Raw genomic sequence first — 25,961 nt, forward strand, 5'->3', positions numbered from 1 at the left:
CGGAGGAGGCGTGTGCTAGTCTTCACCCTCCTGATGTTGGAGCATCACTAGTGATGGGGGCTATGTAGAAGTGTGGAATTTCTTACATCAATTATACTGGAGGCGGGGCTAGAGGCGGGGCTTGAGGCAGATACAGGTACAACAAGAGTCCCCAGTTTTATGTAGACGAAGTCCTCAGCCCAAAAATCCAGACGAGCAGCTAGTTTAGCTTGTGCTCCAACCACAAGTATCACCTTTATCCATTAGTTTGTTGCTGTGGCGTGCTCAGCTAACCCGCGTGGACCGTGGTTGGTGTGGTATTGCAGTCTTTATATGTGTTCCAGTTGGCCGTGTTTCTCAGATGCTTTGGTATTCACACTATAATAATAATAATGATTATTTGATTGTGAGTTAGTCTGCTACATTCTCTCCTATATGGGTCTATTAGTATCATGTATGAAAGTGGCCCAAATCAGAAGTGAAAATGATACTGTAAATCAGAGTGAATTAAGAGTCATATTCTACTGGCAGTATTTATCTTTTACTGGGACTAGACAAGCTGTGTGTGTGTGTGTGCATTTAAATCAGCAGCAAGATGTGCATTTATTAGAGTTTGTAGGGTGTCCACAAATATTTGACATGTTTTGTATCTGTTGCTGCAGCTGGTATTAAAGTACAGCCTGTACCATCAGAATTAATGCTGGACCAACCACACAAGCACACAAGCACACAACCGGAAATCCATCCACTTGGGGGGTTTGTGGGTTTTATGTGTTTTTAAAAGGAAGTGGAGTTGCGTCACAGTGTGTGTGTGTGTGTGTGTGTGTGTGTGATTGCTCACACACTTCACCATCTCCGTGTCCTGAGGCTGCTCTTCTCTGTCTCTATAAGAGCCGACTCTTTTGAAAGGCTGCTGCTGGACCAGAACATCAATGAGCACTCACTTTATTTCCCAGAGACTTAGAGACTGTGTGTGTGTGTGTGTGTGAGTGTGTGTGTGTGTGTGTGTGTGTGTGTGTGTGTGATAACGCTGGTGTATATCTTGTGAATATGTTGTGAAACACAATAAATTTAGATTAATTCTGGAAGATTTTTTCATATTCAAGTGTTTTAGGATGAGTTGGGGATGAGTTGGGGATGAGTTTTTCAGCTGTTAGTTTGGGTGCTGCTCTCTCACTCTACCTCACACTCTACCTCACTCTACCTCACTCTACCCTTACTCTCTACCTCACTCTACCTTACTCTTTACCTTGCTGTACCTTGGCCTATCTTGTATGTTTGAGTATTGGGGATGTGTTGGTGTGTGTTGGTGTGTGTTGGTGTGTGTTGGTGTGTGTTGTGTGTTGGTGTGTGTTGGTGTGTGTTGGTGTGTGTTGGTGTGTGTTGTTGTGTGTTGGTGTGTGTTGGTGTGTGTTGGTGTGTTGGTGTGTGTTGTTATGTGTTGGTGTGTGTTGGTGTGTGTTGGTGTGTTGGTGTGTGTTGGTGTGTTGGTGTGTGTTGTTGTGTGTTGGTGTGTGTTGGTGTGTGTTGGTGTGTGTTGGTGTGTGTTGGTGTGTGTTGGTGTGTGTTGGTGTGTGTTGGTGTGTTGGTGTGTGTTGGTGTGTGTTGTGTGTTGGTGTGTGTTGGTGTGTGTTGGTGTGTTGGTGTGTGTTGGTGTGTGTTGGTGTGTGTTGGTGTGTGTTGTTGTGTGTTGGTGTGTGTTGTTGTGTGTTGGTGTGTGTTGGTGTGTTGGTGTGTGTTGGTGTGTGTTGGTGTGTTGGTGTGTGTTGGTGTGTGTTGGTGTGTGTTGGTGTGTGTTGTTGTGTGTTGTTGTGTGTTGGTGTGTGTTGGTGTGTGTTGGTGTGTGTTGGTGTGTTGGTGTGTGTTGGTGTGTGTTGGTGTGTGTTGGTGTGTGTTGGTGTGTGTTGGTGTGTGTTGGTGTGTTGTTGTGTGTTGGTGTGTGTTGGTGTGTGTTGTTGTGTGTTGTTGTGTGTTGTTGTGTGTTGGTGTGTTGGTGTGTGTTGTTGTGTGTTGGTGTGTGTTGTGTGTTGTGTGTTGCTGTGTTGTAGTGGGTGGATAAACAGCATGTCTGTATGGGAGAAGGTTGAGCTGCAGTGGCTGCAAGAGAACGAGCGGTGTGTGTGTGTGTGTGTGTGAGAAAGAGAGTGTGTGAGGGGGTGGAGGTAGAGAGAAAGAGAGAGAGAGAGGTAGAGAGAAAGAGAGAGAGAGTGGTAGAGAGAGGGAGGGTTGGAGTGTACTGCTATAAATAGTACTGGTTGCTCTGCAGTGTGGCAGCCTGTCTGTGAGGAAACTCCGTCAGATCAGTAGCCCAACCAGAGAACATCCACATCTACCCAACATCTACCCCACACTCCTCACACATCCACCCCACACTCCTCACACATCTACCCCACACTCCTCACACATCCACCCCACACTCCTCACACATCTACCCCACACTCCTCTCACATCCACCCAACATCTACCCAACACTCATCACACATCCACCCAACATCTACCCCACACTCCTCACACATCCACCCAACATCTGCCCCACACTCCTCACACATCCACCCAACATCTACCCAACACTCCTCACACATCCACCCAACATCTACCCAACACTCCTCCCAACATCTACCCAACACTCCTCACACATCCACCCAACATCTACCCAACACTCCTCACACATCTACCCAACATCTACCCCACACTCCTCACACATCTACCCAACACTCCTCACACATCTACCCAACACTCCTCACACATCTACCCAACACTCCACACCATACGAGTGGGAGCTACACCAGAACAAAATAAATCTCCATATATTTCAGTACGTCCTGAGGGTTATTCCTATAGGAGAACTTAACGTCAGGACCAGCAGCACAAATCAACAGCTTAAATTATTCTAATGAACCCAACATTAAGCATCTACTATATATCCAGTGTTGGGAGTTAGGGGTAAGTGATGAAATCAGAAATTGAGGATGAGTTGGGGTTTGGGGATGAGTTGGGGAATTGAGAATGAGTTGTGGATGAGATGGGGTTTGGAGACTAGTTCAGAAGTTTAGGATGAGTTGGAATTTGGGGATGAGTTCAGGAGTTTGGGGATGAGATGGGGTTTGGAGATTAGTCCAGAAGTTGGGGATGAGTCAGGGACATGGGATATTGAGAATGAGTTGGAGAGTTGAGAATAAGTTGGAGATAAGATGCTGAGATAGGGATGAGTTGGGGAGAACTACTCCAGCTAATAGTAGGTAGATGTTGACCATTATATTTGGTGTCCATCCATCCATCCATCCATCCATCCATCTATCTATCTATCTATCTGGTGAAAGTATCAGTAGCAGATGAGTGCACTGAGGTAACTGTGGTAAAGAGTGGTTGAATAAGTGTGTGTGTGTGTGTGTGTGTGTAAATGTGCTGAGACAAGGCGTTTAGGGGCATCCATTTATAAAACATGACAAGCAGCCTCAGGCCAGTCAGACCAGTGGTGTGTGTATATATGTGTATGTGTGTATATAGATGTGTGTGTGTGTGTGTGTGTGTGTGTGTGAGGGGGCAGGGGGTCGATGGAGTCTGCTGCAACTTCAAAGCCAAGACACTGGACTCGTCTAGACATGCAATAACATTCTGTGTGTGGCATAATGGATGAGATTATTGGAAATATGAAGTGTGTGTGTGTGTGTGATGTGTGAAATAATGACCTGTATCAGTTATGATATTTCACACCAGTAAATCAGCTCATCTAAGTTCCCAGTATGGGATTTATAGCCAACAGTTATAGTATAGAGGACATCTACCTGAACGCAGTGAAACAAAGTGCCAATAAAATGATCATATTTGATAAGTTTAAGCTGGAGTTTGTTGAAAATCTTTATTATTAGGCGTGAGACAAAATATATTGATATTTCGATATATATTACGTTGTTTTTCTTTGCGATACATTATTGATATTTGATATTTTGTAGGGCTCTATGATCATGCCACTATGATCGGGAGGTCGCTGGTTTGAATCATGGTCATGCAGCTTACCCTCAGCTGCCGGAGCCCCGAGAGAGCACAGATGGTCTTGCTCTCTCTGGGTGGGTACAGTACAGTAGGTGGCGCTCTCTCTTTCCCCTCATCACTTCCCCACATCGCTTTCCTCCCAGCGTTAAGTGCTGTGATGCTACTCGACAAAATGTTCAAAAAGAGGTGCAGATTAACTTCACATGTATAGGGGGATAATAGGGGGGGTAAATTGGGGAGAAAATGGGAAAAAAGCTAGTTATTATCACAGATACATCCCTGCTGTCAGAAGCTTATTCAGAAAGATCCACATCTCAGCAGCTGATTTGTCATCTTTGCTTTCATTGTGTGTGTGTGTGTGTGAGTTAGTGTGTGTGTGTGTGTGTGTGTGTGTGAGTTAGTGTGTGTGTATGTGTGTGTGTGGTGTGAATCAGAGCTGTAACTGGATGCTGCTAATCAGAGCTGCTCTGCTGGTGTGTGTGTGTGTGTGTGTGTGTGTGTGTGTGTGTGTGTGTGTGTCGTATTGATCTCTCGGCTCTGTGGGCTTTGTGTTCAGGATGCTTAGACTCATTCTACACGCTACACGGCTCGTTATCACACACACACACACACACACACACAAACACACACACACACACTCATCCAATATCATCTCCATTGCAGTGTCCCCCCACAGCTGCATTCTAAAGCATGCCCCACGGGTCTTCCTGCATTTTACATAGCCTCCCAATGAGTGTGTGTGTGTGCGTGCGTGTGTGTGTGTGTGTGTAGCAATTTAAAGCAGATGTTATTATGTAGCCCCACCCCCCACTTGTCCTCTTATACACACATATATCCTGTTGCGGACTGAAAATTGTAAACAGCTAACCACAGCTGTATAAGTAGTGAGGTGTTATCTTGTGGGAGATTGGGGTTTGAGATTGAACCCTGACAGAAATCGCATTCACACTCAGTGCAGGAAACTCCACCCACATATCCCACAGATCAGTTCTATGGCATTTTGTTTAGCTTAAATGGAATGTGGCAAAAGTCACGGGACGTCCAACATTTTCAAACATTGATTTATTGCACTTTTGTAATACTTTAATAATTATTCCACATATAATCACTGCTTTAGTCGTGTATGTATGTTTAATAAACCGTTGGGGGAAATATATCTTATAGGTTCAATCCTAACTATAGGTTTAAATAGGATCTCCGGTGGATTTGGCATTTTACAGACTCTAAGACTAGATCTTAGCAGGGCATTATTACACATGTTGTAAAGTAACACATGACATTGTAAAGACTGTCATTAGTGTAAAAATGTCTTTATTTCTAATTGTTGTCCATTTTGCTGCATCCTGGTGTCGCAGTGCTGTTTGCAGAGGTGATATGTTTGCATGTATGAAATCCTATCATTCCCGCCCACTCCTCCACCGGACTAAAGCAGCGTTATACCGGATCACCAGATCACTTTTTTTCACAAAGATCAGCTCACATGGCGTTCATTCATACTAGAGACACAAGTAGACATTTTAAAATGAATGAAAAATGATGCAGTGAGACCTTTAAAGGGATAGCACAACCATTTTTAAGGTTAAATTTGTAATAAATGACCCAATTGTTAAACTAAAATTTATAGTCATTTAAAAAAAAAAAGACATTTTAATTATTTTTATTATTGATACAGTATCGCAGCACAAAATATTGCGATAATTCAAATTATGTACGATAGTTTCTTACACCTCCATACACAAGTTGTGTGAATAGAAGGATATAAAGCCACACACACACACACACTTATACAGGTCTGTGTTCTCTCCTGAATGTCCTCCATGCTGGGGGGGAGGGTGGGGGGTGGGGGGTGATGTGCTGTGCTCTGCTGGACTCTAGAGGGTCTTATTCCTCTTATAGCTGATAGCATCACCACCAGCGTGCAGGACAAACTGCTGCCGTACAACACACACACACACACACACACTCTCTCTCTCTCTGCAGGGAGATGGAGGGAGTGATAGTGAGATGGAGGGATTAGGTTGGTGTGAAGGAGATCAGCCCCGGAGGAGTTCAGCTCTGCAGTGCCTTTAATACGCCTCATTCACCTCCACCCGTTCTCTCATTATCTAATGGAGCGTCTCACATGCTGTCAGTGTGCTGCTGTTTACCTGCTGTTGAATCATTAAAAAAAACACTACATACCTGTCTGATAATCTGATATACTGTAGGAATACTGAACAGGTGAGCTCTTACCTGGGGAGCTGTTAACTTACAGTTTCTGAGGCTGGTAACTTATGATGAACTTATCTTGTACAACAGAGGAAACTCGTATTTTTTTTAACTAAAACTAACACAAAATTGCAGTGTTATGTTTTTAATGTTATGTAAAACTACTGTGTTTTATATGTTGGTCTATAATAATAAACATATTATAATAATAATAAAAAATATATAATAAAAAATAATTAGTAAGGGAGTTTGTAATTAAATATTCACACTGGTTGTTAGGATCTTTTGGTTTCTTTTGGATAATTAAACATGCACTGGGTCAGTATGACCCGGGAACACCATTGCCGATCCTGACAAATGAACATAACAGGAGGGTTATGTTCCTGTTACATAACCAAATCCCAATATTTATTTATTATTTAGTTTATACTCTGTGTTCTGTCCCTCATTCTGGCTGTTGTGTATCAATCAATAGCATTTGAAACCATGGCTGTGACTCCAAAATGGAAATTGCATTTTTTCTAAACATACTGTTGTGAACTCGTTCCAGTGTTTTAGGTCATTGTCCTGTTGCATTACCCAACTTCTATAGACTTCTAAAGGCAGGGCTTCCAATTGGCATTTTTCAGCAGGATTTCCCAAGTTTCCCAGACACTTTCTTGTCCTGTAATGTCTACAGAATTATCCAGATATACCAATCCAACATTTATAGAGCAGCTGGGACTCAACCTACGAGTGTAGAGCAGGATCTACAGGCCCAGCTGTAGCAACACCTGTATGTAAATGTGCTGCAGGATCCATACAGAACCTGTAGAACCTCCATACATCTATATTATGGCTATATCAGGAGTTTTAAAGCTGAATCTGAGTGTTACTGAGTGTTACAGCAGTACTCTGGTCCTCAGGTCTTGAGTTTGGATTAGCGTAGCTGCTGTAAATACAGGCTCAGTGAGTCACACACACACACACACACACACACACACACACACACACACACACAGTGCAGCGTTTGGAAAGGAGCTTATATTATTATGACGTGGACGTCTCTGCACGCCGCCTGCCTCTCGTAAACAAAATATATTCCTCTTGACTTCATACGTAAACCTCAAATCCCAGTATTTATTCATTATTCAGTGTACTCTGTGTTCTGTCCTTCATTCTGTCTGCTGTGTGTAAACACGCCGCTTACGCTTGAAGTTCTACCTTTTTTTTTAGCTTTATTTTGTGTATTGTTGCACACGCAATCATACATTCAGCTCTTGGTGTGTGTTGATATGTGTAGTGTGTCACTACGTATCCATTCTTTATAAAACGATCAAGCAGAACATTATGACCACCTTGTATCTTGTTACAACTCTGTAAAAAAAAAAAATGAAGAGAGCTCCTCAGTTTCAGTTTCTGAATCAGTTTCTCTGATTTTGCTATTTATAGGTTTATGTTTGAGTAAAATGAACATTGTTGTTTTATTCTATAAACTACAGACAACATTTCTCCCAAATTACAAATAAAAATATTCTCATTTAGAGCATTTATTTACAGAAAATGAGAAATGACTGAAATAACAAAAAAGATGCAGAACTTTCAGACCTCAAATAATGCAAAGAAAACAAGTTCATATTCATAAAGTTTTAAGAGTTCAGAAATAATCAATATTTGGTGGAATAATCCTGGTTTTTAATCACAGTTTTTTCTTCATGCATCTTGTCATCATGTTCTCCTCCACCAGTCTTACACACTGCTTTTGGATAACTTTATGCTGCTTTACTCCTGGTGTAAAAATTCAAGCAGTTCAGTTTGGTGGTTTGATGGTTTGTGATCATCCATCTTCCTCTTGATTATATTCCAGAGGTTTTTAATTTGGTAAAATCAAAGAAACTCATCATTTTTAAGTGCTCTCTTATTTTTATATTTAGGAATTGTAGTGTTTTTATGTTATATCTTGATCTCAGTATTTCAGATTCCTGCTTTGTGAGGCGCTGGATGGTTGGATGGTTGGATGTCTGCAGGCTGCTGTGGTTTGGAGGGGTTTGGGATAGGGGGATGAGATGGGGGGATGAGTTGGAGGGATGGAGAGATGAGTGCGTAAATGAATGAATTATTAAGCTGCTGATGTGAAGGAGCCTTCCTCTCCTCTCGGCTCCCCCGAGCTCCCACAGCCAATCAGCAGCAGAGCTGCCGTCTATTTGGGTCACGCCAATATGTTGCCGGCTTGGCAGAGACATTGTACCATGCAGTCGAGGTATGTGTGTGTGTTTGAGTCATAAAATGAGAATCAGTCTGAAGAAAAATATCACATTTCACATTTGTCATATATATTTATATATTATTTATATATACAGTACTGTGCAAAAGTTTTAGGCACCAAAGCAAATGACACAAATCCATTTATCTCAGCAATATGAGTGATAAAAAAGGACCACATATGATTTAAACAGATGCAAATAAACATAAATACAGTAAAACGTTTATAATCGTCTCATTTTTAACTATAAGTATGTTTTATATCCTGTGAGCCGAGCTGAAGAATAAAGTGTAGAGATTCCAGATTTCTCCTGGATGCTCCTCAGCCAGCATGTGTTTATTATTATGTTCAGTTCCGTCAGCAGCTCACCTGATTTACCACATTTACCAGTAATTAACCACCAAACCAGCTGTTGATTAATATGATGAGAACTAGAAATAAATAACTCTATTAAACTCAGATTAGGAGGAGGAGAGATTAGGAGATGTTTTGTTGTTTTAAGGAAAACTTTTAGCTTTTTGTAAAATTGCTGTTTGTATTTATTGTAATGCTGAGTTAATGTGTTTTACTGAGATAATAAATAAACACTTACTGCACAGATAAGAAGCTTTTTCTTTACTGAAATTCTCACAGGTGTCTAAAACTTTTGCACAATACTTTATATCAGCAGAGCAATTTTTTATGGCATTTTTCAGCAGCATAATGCTCGTCCACACACGGCAAGCAATGTCTGTTTTCCAGGAATCTAAATGACAGAACCTGTCAGGCCAACAGAGAACGTTATAAGAATGTTTTTTTAACATTTTTTAAAGGTTCCAGAAAGTTAAGCCTGTAAAATTACAGAAATAATGATCCGGGAACGTTCTGTAAACATCTGATATGATATAACGGTTTAAATCACAATGTTATAAGAACATTTCTCACGGAACGTTCCCAGATAGACTAATTATAACATTATAGAAATGTTAAAAGTAGGGCTCTGTGTGGTCCAGCAGTCTAAAGCACTGCCACTATGATCAAGAGATCACCAGTTTGAATCCTGTTCATGCAGCTTGCCATCAGCTGCCGGAGCCTTGAGAGAGCACACACAGTTGTCCTTGCTGTTTCTCTCTCTGGGTGGGTACAGTACAGTAGGTGGCGCTCTCTCTTCCCCTCATCACTCCAAGGGTGATGTGGATCAGCACAAGGCTGCGTCTGTGATCTGATGTATCAGAACCGCTGAGTCGCTGCACGAGTGATGTTGCAGCGACGTTACCAGAATGTTTAGGAACGTTAAGTAAAAAAAAAAAAACGTTCTAAGAACATCTGCAAAACTTGACAAAGTGAACGTCAAACGTTTTACACAAAAAAAACAATTAAATTTTAAGAATCAAAAGGACAGAGTAAATGTTGGAGATTGAAAAAAAAGAAATATTTATTTTTTAAATATACTTGATTACTATGTTGTGTTTTTTGCAGTTATTGAAAATTATTATCATATGGATTTACCAGACTTTTTTCATGACTAAGTTTTTGTGGATTTTTAATGGATTTTTGTGGATTTTGCTGCTAAAATCTTTTAGTTCTGGAATCTTTTGCTTTTTACTGTTCCAGAAAAGTTTTGAAAATATCTGACATAATAATGGTTAGCATTACAACATTATTAGAATGTTCCTAGATAGACGAATACTAACATTGTGGAAACAATAAAAGTAACTTTCTCAAAACAAACAAAAAATATATATACACAAGTGACGTTGCAGTGACGTTACAAAACGTTTATAAACATTCAATCTAAATGTTCTAAGCACATTTAGAAAAAATAGACAGATTTATTGTTCTAAGAACGTCAAATTTAAAGATTAGAAAGTGTTCTACTAACCAAAATTCTGTTGTTTTAAAGGTTTATTGGTTTCCCCAATTAACTGTAAATGTTTCACTCTCTCTACATTCATACACATAAAGATTCCTGTTGTTACTTCAACAAAAGCAGCAAAACTACTTTAAAAAATTAGAAAATGTAATATTATTGATTTATAATGTGTAAACAGTGAATGAGGAGGCGTCCCAATACTTCTGTCTAACTCCCCTGAGCTCCAACAGCCAATCAGAAACAGAGCTGCCGTCTATTTGGGTCACGCTAACTTGTTGCCGGCTTGGCAGAAGCATTGTGTGCCTTGCTGTTGAGGTGTGTGTGTGTGTGTTCATGTGTGTGTGATGGAGTTAAGACATAAAAAGCTAATAAAGAGAGTCATTCTGCAGAAAAGAGCACGTTTGAGTCTCTGAGCTCGATTATGGAGCTTTTTTATTTGATGTAAATTATAATCTATATCTCAGAGAGAGACAGTGGAGAGTACAGTGCTTACACACAGATGAGCTGCTGAGTGGACTGGTAATGGGATCTGACATCATTAAAGCAGCGTTTCACCATAAAACTAGCCTTTAATGTGCTGTTTATCTCCATATTCCACATCTCCATGTGACGCTCTGTAGGATATTACCATAGCGCTGTGTCTCAGTCTTTACCCTTTGGTTTAATTTACTTGTAGAAGTTTGCTACCAGCTGTAATACATATTAAATGTACTAGAAATATTAAAAAAATAATAATACCATATTATATTATATTGCAATATTCGGTTTTGCAGTACTGTATCAATTATGGGGCATGCTGAAAAAATTTGACTTAATAATTTGACTTAATAATTTGATAAAAAATTCCATATCATGGTATCATGATATTCTTAAAAGCATTTTGTATTTTCTTTGCTTTTGTAATTGTTTGTTTGCAGTTTATATTCAACAACCATATATACTGCATATAGACACCATATAGACAAGCATTTATAGATGTTTATGTTTCTAGTGAATGTATGAATGTATGTATGCTTTATTCATTTCATTAATAAAACTAAGTTATTTTTTTGTTACAGTAGTTAAATTCTTTCATTCGTGAGTAATAGTTATAGTTATCACACATATACTATAAAATTATAAAATTTCGTAATTTCGTCATGTTGTACTCTGTTGTTAGTTCCCAGTGTTCTGATTGGATAAAAATAAACTTTCTAAATATGTAAATAGTATAAATAGTGTGTTTATATACTACTAGCCTCCTGAATTCTGTTCATTTTTCCCCAAATACTATTTTATTTTATTTTATTATTTTTTTTCCTTTGAGGAAATGTGTATTAGCAAAATAATACTGCATCTATGGAAATGAATTTTGTATTGTTTGCTAATTATGTTAAAACATTTTTAGAAAATAGTTTAGAGGACAAAATAAGCATAAATAAGTCATAACTTTTGATGCACAGCTTTTAGAAATGAGTGAAATACACCCACAAAACAAACAAGCGCAATGTAATGTCTTTTGTCTTCTGTCTTCTCTAAAACACATTGTTCAGTCAACTTCTCTCTAGGGGTGTCACGATTTCGATATTTCATCAAAATCGATCAAAATTATGTTGTGGTCTTGAGCCTCGAAGTCAAAAAGAGGATCGATGATCCCTCCCTCTAAGCTACACAAATGCTGCAGCACACTGTAGCCAACTTTAAAAACTTTAAAATATAAAAATAACAGTTGTTTTGTCTCAAATATGTTAATAGTTTTGGTACCTTAAGGAGCATCTTTCTCTCAGATAAAGTTAATAATATATCTTTATTAAAGAAAAAACTTCTCATTCTCAGGGACCGAAAAAGTCTTAAAGTCTTATTTTTCATGTTTAACTGTTATAGTAGGATAGAGTTCAGTTTATTAAGGCTCTAATTGTTCTATTATTTTGTACATGACTGTTCCTGTATTTTTTTTATTATTTATTTTGTTATGTTGCACATTGCTGTTTTAATAGTGCACACTGCTGCTACCAAAAAAAGCCACTAGATGGCATAACATATATATCTTAATTAAATTATTTAAATTTGAGCATTAGTGCCTAATGTGGTGTATTACAGATCACTTGTATCACTTTGCAGCACTTATATCAAGCCCACCTTTTGAAATAAGATATTGTAAATTTGATGAATCAAACCAATGACTGACCATAGACTAATCTAAAACTGGCATAGGCCTCTCTGCTGTAGAAAAAAAAAGAATAAAGAAAAAAGAAAATCGAGAATCGAATCGAATTGTGAGCCTAAAATCGGAAATAAAATCGAATTGAGGATTTAGAGAATCTTGACACCCCTACTTATCTCGCAAGATAACACCTCACAATTTTATTCCCATCTATCTCTCTGAGATAATACCTCAAAATCAGTTTACATACTGCTTTATGGTCCCTGCATAGACTTCTGCCACTTTTAATCCTCAGCATCGTCTTCTTCATTTCTCACACCTGAATCTCAGCTCATCAGATAATGAAGGACGGAGGAGCTGAATTAAAGAGAAAACACTTGTCTCCACAGGGCCGGGTTGCTCCGCTCCCTCCGTGCTGCAGATGATGGTCATTAAATGTCGCTTGGCGTCGGCTGGAGTGGTCCTATCTTTAGATGTTTGGAAGTGGGCTGTGGGGTTAACCCTGCGAGCGCCGCTGGGTTAAAGCGATGCTCTGATTCTGCAGCGCCGCTTTAATTTTACGCTGTTATTAAATCATCAGCGCTATTGTTGGGTCTCAGTGTGGGTCTGATGATTGTGAAGCTGTGCGGGATAATGAACGTGATTCTGCAGAGCGCTGAGCTTCTCTCGGGGGAGGAGGTACAGATTTAGAGGAGCTTCAGTTCAGATTTAGAGACACATTTCCTTTCTATAAGATAAACTCTGTTAAAAAAAAAAATCAGTTTCTCTGATTTTGCTATTTATAGGTTTATTGTTTGAGTAAAATGAACATTGTTGTTTTATTCTATAAACTACAGACAACATTTCTCCCAAATTACAAATAAAAATATTCTCATTTAGAGCATTTATTTACAGAAAATGAGAAATGGCTGAAATAACAAAAAAAAAGCAGAGCTTTCAGACCTCAAATTAAGTAGTTTTAAGAGTTCAGAAATCAATATTTGGTGGAATAATCCACTGCTTTTGGATAACTTTATGCTGCTTTACTCCTGGTGCAAAAAAAACTCAAGCAGTTTGTGTGATGCTAATAACCAAGAAACTGACATTTATTTGAATGATTTGGAAAATTAAACCAGCTTTAAGCTTCAGTGATGTGAAGGAATGTTGTCAAAATACAGAAATAAGCAGCTTTACCATAAAATACAGTCATTAGCCTGGATATACTCTATATCTGCTGCTTTTTAATTTTGTACTGAAGCTGCAAGACTAGCTGGGACCAAATCAGATCAGATCACAGTGCAATCTATCTATCTATCTATCTATCTATCTATACAAATTCAAATGAACTAAAGCCCTGTGCACATCTACGTATTATTACTTAATAGCATATTATAACATATGAAAGCTATTATAAAGTTTAACACTTACAGTGTTAGTGGAAAAGTGTATAAATACTGTTTTCACTTTAAACGTGGTCTATTTTCGTAATTCCTCAGTGATTTATTAGGTGATTTAACGTAAGCGTGTACGCTGGTGTAATGTTTAATAGTCAGCTATATTTTATCCTGCTGTATATATGGGTATATATATATATATGTATATGTGTGGTGTGATGTGATGTGAAGGCTGGTGGTGGTGGGGGTGTCCTGGATGCAGGCTCCTCTGCGGCTTCCCCGGGGAGCAGGCCGGGTCTCCAGGGCCTCCTGGTGCTTCAGGACCTTGAGTTTCAGCCTCGGAACAGGAACAGGAGCTCCATGATGGATGCACTGGCCCAGTTAAAGCGTCCGTGCAGAGGGGTCCTGGCATGGAGGGGAGAGTAATGAGGTGTCCCGGGCTGTGCCCGCTGATGGAGGAAACCTCCCCCTGGCTCGGGGCTTCCTCACAACCAGCCGGAATACAGTGATAATACAGAATTCCATCAGTTAGAGAGGGAATCCTGCAGACGCCTGTGGATTCTGTGCGGAATAACCGCCAGAAGGGATGTGTTCTGGCGAGAGCTTGATGATATGATGTGTACCATGATACAGGGGTTATGATTCAATTGCAGTACTGTGATCAAGAAGATACTTTGCACTAAAACACATGTTTATAATATCTGAATAAAAGAAAGTTTAATTTTTATCCATTTAGAACCATCAATGGGATCTAACGTGGACAAGGTTCAAACACAACAATAAATAAACCACTTCTGACACCAATCTTTACATCTAAACTAATCATTAAAACTCATATCAAAAAAATGCATCGTCCCTTCAATCAGTTTTTAAAATCAGTGATTAATTCAGCTCATTGTACAGAAATATTTAAGATATATTTGATTAGCGTAGATAACCTCTGGCAAGTTTGAGCGTCTTCTATAATAGAATCTTTATTCACGTAAACATCACAAACTGTCTTGGGTCAGTGCTGTAGTGCCCGGCAGTGCCTGACAGTGGTTTCCGGTTGAGAGTACGCTGAGCCTGATTGGCTGTCGCTTCTCACGTGTGCGTGTTGTTGGGTGCTAAATATGAATATGAATATAAATGGTTGTGTGTAAAACGTTCATTCATTCATTTGTATCGTCTTTACCTATGTGTACGTGTGTAACTGTGTGTATATGTGTGTGAGTGTAGCTGTGTGTGTGTGTGTGTGTGTGTGTGTGTGTGTGTGTGTGTGTGTGTGTGTTTGTGAAAGGTGGGTTCAGCATTAACAGAGTGTGCCGAGGCCTCAGGTTGGGCTATTAGAGCCAATATCAGAACACCGCTGGGGGGAGGGAACGAAGATCCAGCTCCCACTCAGACCACGGCTTACCACTCACACACACACACACACACACATACACACCCACACACACACACACCCACACACACACACACACACAGACACACACACACACACACAGCTCTTCTCAGCACTTGTACAGTATTTGGTGGTGGTTTGAGTGAGTGTTTGCTTTCTTATCATTTTAAAACTCTCTTGCAGGCAGCCCAGTATTTACACCTGTCAGCCATAACATTAAAACCACCAGTCTGATATTGTAAACAGCTCAATCATACTGTAAATATCCTGAACCAACTCAGAGCCAACTAGGCCATGGACTCCACATGACCTCTGCATGGGTCCTGCTGTATCTAGTAGAGCTGTGTTATTGTACTGGATTGTAGATAAAATACATTTTACAATTCAATACATACTGTCAGCAAGGTGATTAATTGCACGTCCATTCAACCATCAATCCATCCATCTACCCAACCATCTATTGATCAATCCACCAATCCATCCATCCATTATCTATCCACCCATCCATCCACTCATCCTTTCATCGATCGACCCAACCATCCATTCATCTACTCACCAATCTATCCATTTATCATTCATCTATCTACCCAACCATCCATTGATCTACCCACCAATTAACCCATCCATCCAACCATCTATCCACCCTTTCATCCACTCATCCTTCCATCATCTACCTAAACATCCATTCATCTACTCACCAATCCATCCATTCATCATCCATCTATCTACCCAACCATCCATTGATCTAGGCACCAATCCATCCATTCATCCATCCACCCATCCATCCACTCATCCATCTACCCAACCATCTATTGATCAACCCACCAATCCATCCATCTATCCAACCATCTATACACCCTTCCATCTACTCATCCTTCCATTCATCTACCCAACCATCCATTGATCTACCCACCAATTCACCCATGCCTCCATCCATCCACGCTTCCATCTACCCAACCATCTATTGATCAACCCACCAATCCTTCCATCAATCATCTGTCCACCCCTCCATCCACTCATCCTTCCATTCATCTACCCAACCATCTATTGATATATCAACCAATCCATCCATCCATCCATCCAATCATCTCTCCACCTCACCATCCACTCATCCTTCCAATTATCTACCCAACCATCCATTTATCTACTCACCAATCCATCCATTTATCATCCATCCAGCCATCCATCAATCCATTTGTCCATCCATTTATCATCTCATCTATCCATCCATCCATCCAACCACCCAACCATCCATTGATCCAACCACCAATCCATCTATACATTTATCCACCATCTATCCATCCATCTATCCATCCATCTAGCGTACCATCCAACAATCCATCCATTCGTCCACCCACTGGATCCGCTCTTCCTGTTCCTCGTATTGTTCCTCTGCTGGTTCTGGTTCTGGTTGGGTTTGTTTTGTTGGTTACAGTGAGAGGGTCTGTTCTGGGTCAGGCTGAGCTTCAGGATTCTCTCAGGCGCTGGTGATCTCTGATAACAGGAGCGGGTCGGTACGGGCTCATCCGGGTTAAATGAGGTGGAATAATGGTGATAAACGGTGAAAAAGAACAGAAACAGAATATTGTTGAGTATGATGTTTTGTTGGATCTACAGCGTATTAAAGGCCTGGTGCTGCAGGTCAGAGAGCATTATGGGTCAGATTCTGGGGTGAAATTGCTGTGGGGCTGTGAATGCTTTCTAATAAAAGTCATAAAAGCTCCTAAAAGCTCATAACTCTGTGTTTCTGCACCAGTTAATCTCTTTTAATTCATATGATTGGCAATAAAACGCAGAAGAGCGTTACTTTCAGAACCGTGCAGCAGCAGAACAGCCAGGCCATGCTTTCAGTTTCTATATGGAGTCTATTATGTTTTATTGGACATAAAAAATGGGACTATTAAAATTAGTTTATCTGCTTTTGTTGAAGGAACTGTCTCTGCTGTCTATACAGAAAACGCTTTGCACTACAATTTATAGAATTGCTGTGAGGATTTGATTGCATATAGTGACAAAAGCATAAGTGAGGTCAGGATATCAGATCATCACCACTGAATATTATATAGAACAGATAGACAGAACAGACTGACAGACACGGATAGATAGACAAATAGACAGGCAGACAGATAGACAAGTAGATAGACAGATAGATGATGGATAGAAAGACAGACAGATAGATAGACAGAAACAAAGATATATAGACAGACAGGCAAATAAAGAGACAGATAGACAGACAGACAGACAAATAAACAGATAGATGGATGGAAGTTTTTTTTTTTTTTTTTTTTTTTTTTTTTTTTTTTAAGGATTCAAGGAGATTTTATTGTCATTCGCATCACATGTGGTACATGAGGTGGAACGAAATTGTGATCTCACGATCCAGTTTTACACCCAAAGAGCTGTTATTAATAGATATATAGATTAAAAAAAGAATACAATAAAAGAAATAGAATATACAAAATAGATAGATAAATATCCCAAAGAATAAAAAAAAATAAATAGAGAGTAGAAGGTTCAGCAACATGAAGTCCAGAGTGCAAGTGTGCTATAGCAGCATGATAATGTGAATTAGAGCAGTGGAGATAAAGTGTCTCAGTGCAAGTAAAGTGACCATGTTGGTAAACAGTAAACAGTAATTTGTCCTTGGTGTCAGTGCAGTGTGTTGTTAAGTGGAGTTTAAGAGTCTTACAGCTTCCGGAATGAAGCTGTTTCTGAGTCTTGTTGTTTTGCACTTAATGCTCCGCAGCCTCCGGCCTGAGGGGAGTGGGACAAAAAGTGCGTGTGCTGGGTGGGTGGGATCCTTCCTGATGCAGGTGGCCCTTTTCCTGCACCTGGAGGTGTAAATGTCTAAATCCTCTGTGCAGCCTTCACCACCCTCTGCAGTGCTTTCCTGTCTGCAGCAGAGCAGCTTCCATGCCACACATTGATGCTGGAGCACACGACGCTCTCCACCACACATCTGTAGAAGGAGGTGAGGACTACGCTCCCGAGTCCAGCTCGTCTCAGCCTCCTGAGGAAGTAGAGCCGCTGATGTGCCTTCCTGACCAGAGTGGAAGTGTTGTTGCTCCAGGTGAGGTTGCTGGTCAGGTGCACACCCAAGTACCTGTAGCTGTCAACCACTTCCACCGCAGATCCTCCAATGTGCAGGGGGAGGTGGGCATGCTTGCCCCTTCTGAAGTCCACAATCATCTCCTTTGTCTTTTTTACATTGATGCAGAGGTTGTTTTCTCTGCACCAATCCTCCAGGTGTTCCACCTCCTGCCTGTAGCTGGACTCATCTCTGTTTGTGATGCATCCAACCACTGCCGTGTCGTCCGCAAACTTCACAATATGACAGCCTGGATGGAGAGGTGAGCAGTCATATGTGAGCAGTGTGAACAGGAGGGGGCTCAGCACACAGCCCTGAGGGGAGCCAGTGCTGAGGATTATGGAGGGGGAGGAGATGTTGTGAATCCTCACAGACTGCGGCCTGTTGGTCAGGAAGTCTAGGACCCAGTTGCACAGGGAAGAGCTCAGTCCAAGTGAGGAGAGTTTGGTTATCAGTGTCTGAGGAATCATGGTGTTGAAAGCAGATGTGAAGTCCACAAAGAGCATCCGAACGTAGGAATCCTTCTGCTCCAGGTGGGTGAGGGCAGTGTGGACCACGGAGGAAATGGCATCCTCTGTGGATCGGTTCTTCCTGTATGCGTACTGGTGTGGATCCACAGTGATGTTGATGGTGGCTTTGATGTGGGTCTGAACCAGTCTTTCAAAGCACTTTGTGACTATCGGAGTGAGGGCTACTGGCCGGTAGTCATTCAGACCTGTCACTGTGGAGCTCTTGGGGACCGGGATGATGGTGGCGGTCTTCAGGCAAGTGGGGACAGCTGCCTGGATGAGGGACGCGTTGAAAATGTCGGCCAGGACGTCCGAGAGCTGGTCTGCGCAGTCTTTTAGCACCTGTCCGGGGATGTTGTCTGGGCCGGCAGCTTTCCGGGGGTTAATCCTCCTCAGCGTCCTCCTTACTTCTGCTGGTGTCACGCTGAGGGGCTCCTCTCCTGGTGAGTGTGGGAGTCTGGTGCTGGGGGGTGTGTCAGGGTTCTCAAAGCGGGCGTAGAACGTGTTGAGAGCCTCAGGCAGGGATGGGTCTTTGGAGCTTTGTGCAACGTTAGATTTGTAGTCCGTGATGCACTTGATGCCCCTCCACATGCTCTGTGGATCCTGGGAGGAAAAGTGTCCCTGGATTTTCTGAGCATATGCAGCTTTTGCCCTCTTAACTCCAGCAGTCAGCTCTCTTCTAGCCCTCCTGAGTTCATCCGAGTCTCCAGATCTGAAGGCAGCATCCCTGGCTTTCAGCAGGGAACGCACCTCTGCGTTCAGCCAGGGCTTCTGGTTCGGGTAGCAAGTCACAGTCTTGGTAGTAGTGACATCCTCCACACACTTGCTGATGTACCCGAGAACAGCAGATGTGTATTCCTCCAGATCCAGCTCCCCCTCACACTCAGCAGCCTCCCTGAAGACCTGCCAGTCTGTGCAGCCGAAGCAGTCCTGCAGCACAGCGGCGCCGTCACTGGGCCACACCGTGATGATTTTCTGTGTGGGTTTTGAGCGTCGCAGTGGGGGGTGGTATGCGGGGACCAGCATGATGGAGATGTGGTCCGATAGCCCGAGGTGGGGGCGGGGGAAGGCTTTGTAAGCGTCTTTCACAGAGGAGTAAACACGGTCCAGCGTGTTATTACCTCGCGTTGGAATGTTCACGTGTTGGTAAAACCTCGGCAGCGTGTTCTTCAGTTCTACGTGGTTAAAATCCCCCGCTACCACGTAGAACGCGTCCGGATGCTTGTTCTGAAGCGAGCTGATGTTGTCATAAAGCTCCTTCAGCGCGTTGTTAGCATTAGCATCCGGTGCTATGTAAACAGCAATCACGAACACCGCCGAAAACTCACGAGGCAGATAGTGAGGACGACACTTTACAGTCAGCTGTTCTGTCGCCTCGGAGCAGTGGCTGTTTACCAACACGCAGTTTGTGCACCAACCTTTGTTTATGTAGACGCACAAGCCGCCCCCCCGGGCTTTCCCGGATAGCTGGCTGCGGTCCGCTCGGAAGAGCTGCCGGCCGGCGAGCTGGAAGGCTGAGTCCGGCATGGTCTGGTTCAGCCAGGTTTCCGTGAGACAAATCACAGCGCAGTTCCTCATCTCCTCAGAAACATTCATCCTCAGCCGCAGCAGGTCCAGCTTGTTATCCAAAGAGCGGACGTTAGAGAGGAAAAGCGACGGAATCGGGGGTCGGTTAGCATTAGCCTTTAGCCTGGCTAGCACCCCAGCGCGTTTTCCTCTCTTCTGACGCCGCTCGCACCGCCTCCTCCTCTTGCCCTTTGTCTGCAGCGATCCGCTCCCCCACGCCGGAGCGCGGAGGAGCTGCAGCTCGCCCAGCGTAGCTCGGATATTATTGTCCATAGTTGCTGTTTTACTGACCAAACTGTCCTTAATCCTCAGAAGTTCGGTTCTGCTGTAACTCACATGCGTGGGGCGCGTAAAGTTGGGTTCAGAACCGACGTAAAAACAGCTCAAAATAGGGTGTTCGCTAGGAGCGTGAGAAGCCGCTGCACTACTGCGCGCCGCCATCATTATCCATCATTATTTGAATGGATAGATGGAAGGTTAGTTGGATGGATGGATGGATGGATGGAAGATTTAACAGACACAGAGACAGACAGCAACATAGATATATAGACAGACAGGCAGAAAGACAAAGATAGATAGATGCTTGGTTGAATGGTGGATGGATGCAAAGTTGGTTGGATGATTGGATGGATAGTTGGATGGATAGTTGGATGGATGGGTGGTTGGACGGGTGGCTGTATGGATGGTTGGATGGATGTATGGAAGGTTGGATGGGTGGTTGGATGGATAGTTCGACGGATGGTTGGTTGGTTAGAATGGGTGGTTGGATGGATAGTTGGATGGATGGTTGGTTGGTTAGAATGGGTGGTTGATGGATGGATGGATGGATTGATAGAAGGTTGGATAGGTGGTTGGATGGATAGTTGGATGGATGGTTGGTTGGTTAGAATGGGTGGTTGGATGGATGGATGGATGGATGGATGGAAGGTTGGAAGGATGGTTAGTTGGTTAAATGGATGGTTGGACTGATGGATGATTCACTTAGATATCGCTAAGATGCTAAGATATCAGTTCATACAGTGTACTTGGCTTTTCTGCAGAACCCAACAACAATCCTCCACCCAGCCACACACACACACGCTTTACAAAATCCATCAATACACTGATATATTTCTCCCACTGCTGTTTTGTGTGACTGTGAATCTGTGTGGCTGTAAATGAGATGTGAAATTGCATTCCCACAAATAAATATATATATATATTTGGTGAAACACCATCACTGCTGCCATCACACACTGAAAATAGAAGCAGCCTGAGCCCGTCAGAGCCTGAACCTGCAGTGTGTGTATATGGATCCAGCACTGATGGATCTCTGGACCTCCCACCTCCAGCTCGGTTCTGCTGGGCTGCTGGAAGCTGGAAGTTAGAGACTGACAGGCTGGAAGATCTCAGTATCCTCCTCAAACGCCCCATCCTGCCTGAGATCACTTTGATCTGCACATCCAGAACTGAACCCCCCCCCCCCTTTTACCATGCTAATTACCTCAGAACAGCTGTCCTCGCACCCCGCCTCAACACAGCAAACACCCCGACTAACCCTCCACCAGATCCACACCCGTCTGTACGAGACAGGAAAATTACGAAATTACGAAAATTACGAACTGTGTGTCCAAAAGTTTGTGGTCACTGTAATATTCTAATAAATTCATAACAAATTAATCTTATAATTTTAGATATATTAAATATTTAGGCAAGATTTTTAAAAATATTGTCAAGATTAGAGGTGAGACTCAAAGTGCATCTCACAATACAATATTATTATGATACATTGCCCACAATAATGATGATATCACAATGATACTGTGATTCTGTGATATTTGATATATCAAAAGGCAATTCTCTACAACACTGAATAGATTAAAATACTCCTAAATAACCAAATACCAGAAATTATGCATTTGTTGGTTCAGTTTCACACAATTAATCAACCAATATTCTTCACCGCAGGTTTATTAACTCTATTCAATTGATTATAGCATTTTACTGCTATCACTATTTGGAGTAATGAAGCAGTAACTTTAGTAAGTCTAATTAGGGGTGGGGCTTAGAGAGTTTAGAGCACCCACATTTTAATAAAAAAATCAATGTTTGATGCCATGTATCAATACGATATGATATAATCAAATCGATACTATATATCACAGTATCAATATATTGTCCACCCATTAGCGTAGTGCATAACACCACTCCACGAGTTACAGTGAATGTCATTTCTGTTATTGTGGATGTTATTGACTTGCAGCAATGGCCTTATGCACCTGTTTATGATTAAAACCTTTTTTTCTCCAGAGTGGCATCTTAACAGGTAAAGAAAAAACCTTCTTAATTTCAATGTAAATTAGTGTAAAAACTCTTTAAATCTAAGTCATTTTGTAGCATTTCTATTGGTCCATTACTCACAAAATTTTGAAACAGCACAGAAATGTAAAGCCAGATATATCAGAAAATGGAATATTAGGAACAGGATGTACAGATATAAAGTCCACGCTCCAGTTAACCACCAACCCATCACTAACCTTGTCTGGTCTGTTAACGGAGGGCGTCCCGGTGCATTGCTGGGGGTGGAGGGGGGTGTACTATGGCTGAGGGTGTAGCTGGTAGGGCTAAATCGTGGCATTACTGAAATGAATGGTGGGATATGAATAGGGTGGGGGGGTGAGGGAGGTGAAGAGAAAGGATACGGTTAAAACTGGAAACAGCAAAGAGAATCAAGGACGTGTCCTACTTCCATACTGTACTCATCCTATACTCTCTCTCTCCAGCTGTGTGTGTTTTAGCATGTGTTTAGCGTTTAGAGTGTGTTTACAGTGTGTTTTCCATGTCAAGACCACAGCAAGACATTTGGAGGCAGAGTAGACTCAATCTTTCTTTTTTGCTCATTTAATTTATTATATATATTTAATGGTACCATTCTTAGATTTGTATTTTGCTTAGTATTGTAAATTTCTAAAAGTTTTAAATGTGAGTAATTATGATAATGTTAACCAATAGTAATAGTCTGGGACAATGCTAATAATGCTAATAGTGATAGCCTGTAATAGTGCTAATAAAGCTAATAATTATAGTCTGGGACAATGCTAATAATGCTAAAAATGATAATCTGGGGCAGTGCTTATAATGATGGCCTTAAACAATGCTAATAATGGTAACCTGAGAGAGTGCTAACAGTGATAGCTTGGGAAAATGCTAATAATGCCAATACTGATAGTCTGGGACAATGCTAACTATGTTAAATAAAATGAAAGGTAAATATAAGGTAAGAATATAAGTATAATATGTGTAAAATATTAACATAAATAATGTAATAAAATATGTAAAACAGAGAATATATGAAAAAATAAACTCAATTATTTTACTCCTGCAATTTTGGTTCCCTCCTCCTTCTAATTTTTAACGTTAGGAAGATCTGTTTGGGTAAGACAGGGTTAAAGATGGATACCCCCACTGTCCTCCCAAAAATCATCCGTCCCTCATCAGGACCAGTCCTGTAGTCTTCTCTCCTCCTGCTCCCGGTGATGCTCCGGCTCTCACTCTGTGGTTGATGTTCAGAAACTGGAGCACGCTCCCTCCTGTGGATTAATTAGTCTTTAAGTTGGAGAAGCAGTGTGTGTGTGTGTGTGTGTGTGTGTGTGTGTGTGATATAAAAGCTGTGTGATTAAAGCCAATATCTGTAGCTCTGCTGGTCTCTGGGGAAACACTGCATGGTGGCATAAACACACACTCACACACACACACACACACACACACACACACACACACACCTTATAATGAGCTACACAGCGTAACACGACGGCAGGTGATGCTCAGTCTGACTGGAATGAATCTGAAGTAGGATTGTGATACAGCATCATCTGCTTCACTATTATAACCTTATATAGCATTAAAACCACCTGACATACCTATTATTATACCACAGTTAGTTCCGATCCTGCAATGTGATTGGCTGAGAGGCGTTCTATGAGTACCGTTATCAGCCGGTAATGCACTGTAATTAACCGAAACTCTGCATGTATTACTCCGCCACATACAGGTAACCTAGCAACGATGCAGCGCTTACAAACCAAACAGCGCAGCTACAAACAAACAGAGCAGCAATGGAACTATTTTAATTGGCGGAGTTTTTATAACCAATCAGATCCTATTTCTCCTCCTCTTTAACTCTTTAAAATCTTTCAATAAACAGTGATAATGGAACTGTGGTATAATACACGCAATAATACATTTGAGGTTCGTGCTTACTATCACAGCACAGCAGTGCCAATATTACACCTTATAGCAGGAACCTCGAGTGTATTATTGCTGAATTACAAATAGTTATAATGAATGTCTTATGTTGTAATGAATTTACAACAGTCTTAAAACTTATTAAACTTTAGTAATGTTTAATATTGTCTTACTAGTGTCAGTTAAAAAAATAGTTAAGGCAGTACTTAACCATAACAGTGTTTATTACTGTTGTATTGTACTTTTATTTCTGACGGCAATTTGTGTTTTTTGAGGCCTTTCCTGGGGTGGTCCTGATCATCATTGTAATGTTTTTGATGGTCTTTGCGGTGACTGCACTTGAGGAAACTGACTGAGAAAATCCAGCAGAGATGTTCAAAGCTGATCATAAGAGGCGTGGACCTGTTTTTCCCTGCTGCTTTATGACAACCTTTGTTTTAAAAAGCGCTATATCAATAAAATTGAATTGAATTGAAATTAAATAATCTAAACAGGAGGAGCTACTTTGAAGAATATAAAATATAAAACATATCCTAGTTTGTTTAACAATGTTTTCTTTACTAAATAATTACATATGTTTTTCTTCATATATTATTTTAGTATTAATCTACAATGTAGGACATTTAAAATATAATATAATGTGTAATAATAATAAAATAATCATATAATGAAAATCGTTTAACTGCTACTGTGTACATTTAAATAAAATTTCATTTCTGCAATGTTCACTTACATGGGATTAAATGGGGTTATATTTATACTATAGTTCCAGCTACCAGGTAGATTGATTTTAAGAAATTGATCTAACACTTTAAGCATCTGATTTTTTTTAAATATGAGTACTGCATTCATTATTTTGAAATGTAAGCAAATGTTATGGCCTCATATGTTCAAAACTTAAAAAAATAATTATTAAAAAATCGTTATTTTAATTTTATCAAAAGAAAATTTAATAAAATTTCATTCAAATGCACAAAATGCAGATTAAAATGCCTATGTCAGCTTTGAGCTCCGTACACAGCTGAACTCTGACATTTCTGTCATTGGGGAAACAGATGTTGATTTCTGATCAATATTTAAAGGCGGGGCTGATTGATTTCTATTTGTAATGAAGGATCATACCGCCTTTAGATTGTTTATCATCCCATAATAACCTCAGATCCGCCAGTCTCTCAGATCAGCACGGCTTTACTGTGAAATTCTGCGAATATGGAAAATCCTGCCTGTCTGTGTTTCTGTCTGTCTGTTTGTTTGTTTGTTTGTTTGTTTACTTATCATCCTTTTAAAATCTGCGATTCACCTCCTCCTCCCTCTTTCTTCCTCCCTCGTTCCCTCGCTCGCTCCTCCCTCTCCCCGGGGGGACGTGTCCTGCTTTCTAACTCTTCCTCCTCCATTCATCA

General features: G+C 41.0%; 1 protein-coding gene across 4 annotated transcripts in view; it reads left to right on the forward strand.

Annotated features, from left to right (window-relative positions):
- brsk2b (BR serine/threonine kinase 2b) overlaps positions 1 to 25,961 on the forward strand; it is a 214,043-nt gene that overhangs the window by 63,508 nt on the left and 124,574 nt on the right. The gene's annotated exons all lie outside the window — the stretch shown is intronic.

The sequence above is a fragment of the Astyanax mexicanus genome, chromosome 23, assembly GCF_023375975.1.
Source record: "Astyanax mexicanus isolate ESR-SI-001 chromosome 23, AstMex3_surface, whole genome shotgun sequence".
NCBI lineage: Eukaryota > Metazoa > Chordata > Actinopteri > Characiformes > Acestrorhamphidae > Astyanax > Astyanax mexicanus.